The following is a 7,942-nucleotide window of genomic DNA, read 5'->3' as shown; positions in this document are numbered from 1 at the left end:
TGGATATCTGAATTGATGATGTATAAATTTATATCAGGCTCTCCTGCTTTCACGTTCTCATTAAGTTACACAGAAGACAAGCATTTTATAACAACAATTTTACATTTTACACAGAGCAAAAAACATACCGTAGATCAAGGGTTTATCCTATTGACTCCTCCAAAAGCAAGGCTATACCCTATCCCCAAACATTGGTACCGCCAGACTTCTTCAAAGACACACCTAAATATATTATCCTCTCATGGCAACCAGCTTTGATAATGAATAATATCAGTAAAGGGAGGTTCTAGACCTTGATGGACCTGATATGCTCAGCCCTACACAAAGTGAAATGCTTGTTGATTGGTTTAAACCATAACCTCAAGTCATTTCATTAATAGAACATAATAAACCTTTGAAGAGCCCCTTTGATTTAAAGTCTTAAAGCCATGCAATGATTCATTAATATCTAAAGAAAGATACTTGCAGGATTTACTATCTGAATGCTGTCAAAACTGAGGTTGAATTATTAAATTACCCATTTAGCAAAATGATGGAGTTCCCTACTGCATACCACTCAGTGTGATCCCGCTGTGCTAATTTAGCTTTGTGGTCATGTTGCCAAGAAAAAAAAAAGGGTGATGAAAATTAAGCTCATAGCGGATGGCAGTTACCAGGCTCATACAAGAAGGAAAGCTGGCCTTGTAGGACGTGATTTGTATGCAAGTCATTCAATCAAGCAATGCTTTTGGTGTCACAGGTGGTTTCAGAGGCAGGAACTGACACACTGCTGGAACTTGGAGAAATGCGTATTCCAGCACATTTGCTCTACAGCACATCCAAAGGATCTGGATATATTCTCCTCTTGAGCTTCAACAGTGTGTGTCAGACGCAGAACCATCCTGTCAGACCATTAACATACTATATGGGCAGCATAGTGGCACTGTGGTTAGCATTGCTGCCTTCCAGCCCTTGGTTCAATTCTAGACCTGGGATGCTATCTGCATCCTGCATTGAGTTTTTACGTTCTCCCTGTGTTCATATGGGTTTCCTCAGGGAGCTCCAGTTTCCTCTCAAAGTCCAAAGACATACCATACCAGTAGGCTAATTGGCTTCAGGGAAAATTGGCCCTAGGAGTCACTAGGTGTCTGCGTGTGCCCTGTGATGGACTGGCATGTCATCCAGGGTGTATCCTACCTTGCGCCTGTTGCTTGCTGCCATAGGCTCTGGCTCCCCTGTGGCCCTGGATTGGATAAAACAGTTAGAAGATGGATGGATGTATAACAGTATTAACGAGCACCTGCCTTGACAGAGGACCATGAATACTCTATGTAACAGAATGCTGGGAAACCATGCAGTTTAACCCCTGGACTAAATTTCGGTTTAAAACACCACCTCAAGTCCCTGCATGTGCTGCCACACTTTCTAGGAGTCACAACACTTTTTATTAATGTTTACCAATGTGATCTGCATTTCCCTGTTGTCATGTAAATTAACTGATAGTCATTAACAGCACATTGAGAAAATTGGAAGTATGCTCTGAAGCATCAGAATGTACATCTGTTTCTCTGTTTTCAAATGCAGGAAAACCTTGAAAAGTACCTCATAGGGGCCTCACATTTTTAAAGAGACTTTTTGGGACTTTGAAGGTTTTCCTCCATAATGTACAGTACAGTTGAAATGATTGATTGACATAGCTCTTCAGGACCTTGAAAGATTTAACTTATTAGTTAAAGGTACCTATAAATTTCTAGCCCTGGTGTCTCAAGGGCAAGTTATTGCCCCTGTTATAAAACCTTCAGTACTAAAAAGAGAAAGCCAATGGCTGAAAACCATTAAGCATGGATAGGCTGTTGATGCTTCGATTACGCAGCAATAATTTTATTGCACCTACTTGCTGCTCTCCACAAGCATAACAAGAAAGTAATTAAGTGTGAAGAAACAATCGATACATACAACAATTAAGAAAGAACAGTCAACAATAAAGCTGTGAAATAGTATTATGTGAGTGTTTAACTAATTTCTTCACCATACTGTTCCAGGTTTGGCACAGTTGTGTTCAGTTTTGTCAGAATCACTAGTCACGGTGTTCAAATAGTCTGTCATGCAGCACATGGCAGCACTATCATGGAACTCACTTTTAGATACAATACTAAGGAAAATCTGATTTAAAAGAAAACTAATTTGAGGAAACGTTAATTTTGAGAACACCACACACAATCAATTTAAAGGTTATGTTACTCCATCTGATCCATGCATTTTTTCATACACATAAAAAGCTCCTAAAAATATAATACTGTAATTTACATGCTTTGCTCATGGAGAAATCGAATTCCATAGGAATGTGAAATGCACAAGGTTCAGGGCTGTTCTTTTGTGAGTTAATACTGAGCCAAAAACACAGCAGGGCTTTTTTGTACTACTTCAGAGTGAGTTGTATGACTCCTTGGCACAACCCATCAGTATAATACATTAATTTTTAATTCTGTTCCTGTACAAGTTATTGACAAGAGGTCTGCACCATTTTTGTTGATGGATTTAGCAAGCTGAATTGGATATGGTAGCCCGTTTCCGCCATGGAGTAAAAAAAAAGCGCTATGGTATCTCGCAATTGCGACTTAGTATCTCGCAATTGCAACTTTATATCTCAGAAATGCGACTTAGAAACTCAGAATTCCGACTTTATATCTCAGAAATGCAACTTTATATCTCAGAAATGCGACTTAGGAACTCAGAATTCCGACTTTATATCTCACAATTGCGACTTTTTATCTCACATTTGCGAAATAGCCCACATTTCATTGTCTGTCCCTTTGTTGTTGTAACGGATTCTGGTTCTAGGGCTTGTGCCCTCGCCACTCCCACCCTAGCTCGTGCCTCACTGCATTGGCTCGAACCCAGGTCTTGCCAGCTGAGCTAAAGAAGACAAGAAGATCAAAGTTCTGTAGTATGCATAAAGGATGAACCAGTTAATAAAAAACACTTAATTATCTTGGGTTGTTAAATGTATGACGAAAAAAACTTTTGCAACTTTTTAGCTCAAAGGACTTTTCTGAAAAATGGGTTTAATTGCATTTGCAAGACTGTGTATCTCAAATGTACAATACTGTTTAACTTCCTACTACTTGCTATTTATTTAATGCCTCATTAGCGATGTAAGTAGAGGAATCAGCATAAAACACATTGTATACAATTTTAAGTATATTAAGTACTTTAGGTATATTCAAATCTACTACACTATATAACTTTTATTACTGTATGTATATGCCTAAAATACAAAAAATCTATATATTAGTTTTTCCAAGTCATTTGCACAAAAATGGGTAGGAAATGTAAATACTGTATGATAGTGTATACCTTTATATTTAAAAGTATACCTAGTTTAATATTGTTTTATATATAGTAAAATATTGAAGTTAGGCTTTCTGCATGGGCATCCATTTGATTTATGTAAAAAAAAGAAAAGAAAAGAGGAAGAAGTGCTTTTTTTTGTGAAGGGAACCTCCATCCTCCATCATCTGAGTATTGATTATAATTCTTCTGCTTTGTGGCAGGGTTGTCATTCTTGTATTTCCAGGCTTTTGCAATGACATCTTATTTCCTTGTATGTAAAGCAGTGATGTTGTAGGCAGTACGTACCCTTTGATTGACTTCTTCTGTGATGCATACAGTAGTTTTGTTTTGTGGCTATAAACACGTGTCTTTTAATCTTATACAGACCTGCTTTGAAATAAATCTTTGGGTTGTATGATCAAAAGATGCATGCTTATTTGCTAATGACTTTTGTTGTTTATGGCAATACAGCTGCATACTGTATGTTCTATTATGGCGAGATTGGCTGTGTAAGTGTAATGCAAAATAACACTTTAATACATGTTACTTAATACTAGGTAGGGATAAATAAAATCACAGCATACACCGCACAAAAGAAGAGGTAATGATTTTAAACTGAAAGATCATGCACAAATAGTTTAAAATGGAAAGAGTTCTTTGTGTTATGCTATGATATTGTGAACATACTGGGAGTACACATTTCAAAACTTCTAATTCAGACATTGAATGGTACTCATGCTGCACAATTTAGTAACTGCAAATCCTAGATATTTTGAATCCCTTATAAAACAGATGCTTAATCCATTTTACATGCTATAAAATGTTTTTTGGTTCAGCAGATACTGTATATGAAAAGTGTGCATACAAATCCCAACGGTTACTTATCCCCCAGCAATATTAGTGCAAAATTAGCTGTAAAATTAAAATCTGTATAAGCACAAAAATGTTGCAGAGACTGAAAATAACATCAAACATTATCAATGTTATTAAGTAAACAACTAAAATATTTATTAACTGAAGAATTTACAGAGAACTCTTTTTCACGACACAAGTCTTCAGTTCAGCTGACACTTAACCCTTAAAGTACAAAGATGTGATGCATTTTGGAACTGGTCACAAAAAAGAAAACAAAATTGCATCCTGCTAATAAACCGCTTAATTTAAGAGCATAAATATAATTTTTGTCTTGAAAGCAGGGGACTTAAAATTAAAAATAATTCTAAAGGACACCTAATAGTCTCCCATCAAGATAACCAATGAAGCCAGTAAAAGGTAAAACCAAGACAGGTTAGGTTTCATACTGTACATATGTATTTTCTTTGAATTTCATATACTGTATGAACTTGTACATCGATCTTGAGTAGGATGTCAGAACTGCATAAAAAGTGATGGCAGATTTATACATGTATAAGCTTTTGAGCTTCAACTTTACTGAGAGAATCAAGGACATGAATGATGCCTTGTCATTAGGAAAAGATGTACTGTATGCCACATATTTCTAAGGATGTTTTCAGTAGGCATAAATCAAACTTGCATACCAAAAAATGTCACTAAGGTTTATATTAGGCCTGATTTGCATTTTCTATTTGCAAATACACTTGATCATATGATGATTCTCATTTAATATTATTTTTGAAGATATTCCAAGGTAACTGGCTAAAGTTCATAAACCCTATTAAAGTATGATTAGAGTATGTCTTTGAACATTGCAGTTGCTGTTTCCAAACTCCATTTTAACCATTAAATATTATTTTGGGCAAGGATTCTTAATTTTGAAGTTGTTCACCCCTTATTTATTAAAATAATTTTGCTTGAAGTTTGAACATGAACATGAGGATTGTTTAAACTAGACAATACTGAAAGGGTTAAGGCAACAATAACAAAAAAATGAAGACACGTTTCTTGTTGTAATGAAAAATAATATAAATTACCCTTTCCACGATTAAGTACAGTAGCTAAGGACCTAAGAATGTATACTGATGCAAAATGAAAATGCAACAGTCATAAGTTCATCAACAACTTGTTGGGCACAGATGCATTTACTTCCTAGAGTGAACAGATTTGATGTGTTGATGAGTAGTATGGTTTCATGGGATAACAGAATAATGATCTCTAGGCATGCTATTTCCTAAAAATACTGGATCCACATAATTTTAATTAATGAAAGAACAGTAAAGATACCCACGTGAAAAAAAGATTGTGAGGTTGCTATCAGCATGATTTAAGGTGACCTGTGTATAAGAGTACCTGCCTGAAGAATGTCATGCTCTGTTTCACAAAATCAACCGACTAGTCCAGACAATTTAGTCAAACTGGCTCTGTCCTGGAAGGCAAAGGCTCACCACACTGGTCCAGGACAGCCAACTCAATCTGCCAAAGCAGAGGAAATATCAGCAAGAAGCAACCCACATACCGTATCAGCAGAGCAACTACCGCTTGCCATCTGCATTAAAATGAGTTGTATGTGCGGAGGCCGTTTAGGGGTAATACTGACAACTGAGAGAGCAGTGGAACGTTTTATTCACCAATAAATTCCGCTTTGCCCTTGCCAGACCTGATGGACGATCAGGAGTTCGGAGACACTGTGGTGATTGTTATGCTGACAGTTGCATTGTTCGTGCCAGCTGGTGGCACAGTGCAAGTATGATGATGTGAGGAGGAATCTCCTTCAACACAGGATTTGACCTTTACTGGTGGATTGAGGGCAGATTTACAGCTCAGGGATTCATGGAGGAACTTCTTAAAGAGAAAGTTTTTCCATTCCTTAAAATCAAAATGGGATTTTTCAGCAGGACAAACATTAGGCCAAACATATCACCTTGGCCAGAATTGTATAAATGCTTAAGAAAAATCAGTCCAAATCTTTATTTGTAATGTTTTCATTTTGGCCATGTCACATTTGATAAGCATTTTTCTTCACATTTTCTGGGATTCTTATATCCGTTTAAAATGGGATTAAATCCTTTGGGCCTTAGTGTTGCATGTATTTCTCTTGTGCATCAGTATATAATTTTCAGATTTATGCCCATATTTCTAGACTTTATGCAGTCCCCAGCTTTATATAGTATTTACATTAAACAAAATATTTCACTAAATTTCAAAGCACATAAACTAGAAAACTGATTATAATCTAAATGGTTTCAATATGTTACAGTGACATTTACACAGGGATTAAAAAAAAGGTTGTATTACTTTCCCTTTTAAATAAATTGGGAATTTGTATGCCCATGTTCTGATAAGATTACATCTCTTTATGGATCATTTTCTTAGGGTAATGCTACGTAAAAATACATACTGTAGGATTTTGTAATAGTTTATTTGATGGTTCACATTAAGCCTGTATCCTGATCAATTAACTATGCAGTTAACCGCTCTATGCAGTTAACTTTATTACTGACTTACTGTAGCTTATCTCAGGTATGGTGAAGATTTTGTTTAGGCATATCTTAAGACAGAGACAACTGGAATAAATAAAAACTAAATATTACAGACCGAAAGAAACAATTCAAGGTACAAGACCTAGGAGACAATTTCAATGTTATTGAAAATATACAGAGAACAATGGGAACAATGCATATAGAACAATTATACATACTGTAACTGCAGTAAGGCATGGGCTGTTATCATACAGTCTATTGAATCTGCCCAATTGTGTATGAAATGTAAGAGCCTAGATTACTCAGATTTTGGCTCCTCATTAACAAATGGGTAGATTTTTTAGTTATTTTGTACTGCTTTCAGTTAAAATTATAACACAGTAAACTACACCTTTTAAAAACATGTATCAAATGCTACCACTGTCTCCATGAAATATTTTGAAGAATAGAATTGTATGTTTACCTTGTACCTTGTTACCTAATATACATAACACCTTGTTATGTAAGAAAAATCCTAGAAATGTGACAACTGGTATTTTCCAAGACTTTTGAAATATTTTAACAACATATACCAATCTAGGTCACCATTATTAATCATGTAATTTTTAAAAGTAATGTTCAAAATGATATACTGTACCACACCAGAAATAGTATACTTGAGTAAGAGATTTTTTCTAATTAACATTTAACACTGCATCAAATAATGCATATTGGGTTATACAGCCTGCATTTAATGGTAACACAGGACAGTTTGTAGCACTTTTTTGGTTGAGGTGATTAGATACTTTGCAATGTTTGCAGTAAGAGTGCTGTGAACAACAGTGGATAGTGGTAGTGTCAAAAATCTGTCACTTACCACTTAATGTTATATAGAGGGCTAAGCTATGACTCAGTGAAAGAAACTGATGAACATCCTGTGAAGGGGAAAATGCAGAAGCCACATCAAATATATAGTTCCCTAACAAGCAGAGTAATAACCAAATAAGACTGAACTTACTGAACTTTGGCATATAAGCCTCTATTTATACAGTTCTTTAATTGAATTTGTTTGTCAAACTACTATCATTGAAGAAATATAAATACACTAAAAAGCTAGTGGTCCTGTCTTTTCACAGACTAAAGAATTAGCAATCCAATTAAGAAAAGTCTTCATGTTGTGATTGAAAACAGTTAGCAGAAACTGGGCAAGATCCTGTGTTCATGTACAGTGCAGTACATTGTATAAACTGAACTTTGTCAGCTTACAGTTCGTC

The sequence above is a fragment of the Atractosteus spatula genome, chromosome 16 (assembly GCF_055471065.1).
Source record: "Atractosteus spatula isolate fAtrSpa1 chromosome 16, fAtrSpa1.hap1, whole genome shotgun sequence".
Taxonomy (NCBI): domain Eukaryota; kingdom Metazoa; phylum Chordata; class Actinopteri; order Semionotiformes; family Lepisosteidae; genus Atractosteus; species Atractosteus spatula.
This window is presented reverse-complemented; position numbering follows the sequence as displayed.